The 664-nt window shown below is 52.4% G+C and overlaps 1 pseudogene across 1 annotated transcript in view; it reads right to left on the bottom strand.

The window, feature by feature from the left end:
• Positions 1-389: 389 nt before the first annotated feature.
• Positions 390-664, bottom strand: part of LOC103250329 — a 2,297-nt pseudogene continuing 2,022 nt past the window's right edge. Inside the window, exon 3 of the transcript XR_002481410.1 lies at positions 390-583. The product of XR_002481410.1 is annotated as a cyclin-K-like (transcript). The remainder of the gene's footprint in view (positions 584-664) is intronic.

A 664-nucleotide genomic window follows, 5' to 3' on the forward strand; every position in this document is an offset into this window, starting at 1 on the left:
TCGCATGTGAAGAAGAAAAAAGAGAAGGAGAAGAAAGAGGAGGAGAAGAGAAACAACAAGAAGGTGAAGAAGAAAAGCAAAGGGAGCTGGGCTCAGTGGCTCAGCCTGCAACCCCGCGTAAAGAATTTTTTTTTTAACCCTTCAAAATAATGTTAATACAAAGGATGCAAATATCAGTCAATCAAAAATGTGGTTCGCCTGACCCTTCTGGGTGTCATGGGAGAGAACACCATTGAATGAAAACGATGATGACAGCTGGACTTCAGATGGAACCGGACTACCTAAAATTGAGTTTCCAGGAAAAATAGGCACTGATTTCTAGAAGGAAATTCACTCCTTACTGAAGCTATCTGCTGAGCCAATATGGCTGGCTCACCCCTTCACTAGTGTCAAGTAACCCAGGCGCTGAAACCAAGTGCGCACGGTCCGACAGCAAGGGGCAATGCCGGGCTACGCCGAGCGTGGCTGTCCCCGCCCTCCGGCTGTGAGGGCCACTCGATTTCATCCCAGGGCCTGGTCCCCTCCTTGCAGGCTGCAGCTGGCTCGCTACCCAAGGTCCCTGCTGCTTTCCCGCGTAAACTGCCTTCGAGCCGGTTAGAAACGCCCGGGAGAAAGCAAGGGGGCAAGGCTGGCGTTACTGCATCCAGGCCGCCCGCCCCAGCCC

The sequence above is a fragment of the Carlito syrichta genome, unplaced genomic scaffold, assembly GCF_000164805.1.
Source record: "Carlito syrichta isolate Samal-C Ts95f unplaced genomic scaffold, Tarsius_syrichta-2.0.1 Scaffold128159, whole genome shotgun sequence".
Lineage (NCBI taxonomy): Eukaryota > Metazoa > Chordata > Mammalia > Primates > Tarsiidae > Carlito > Carlito syrichta.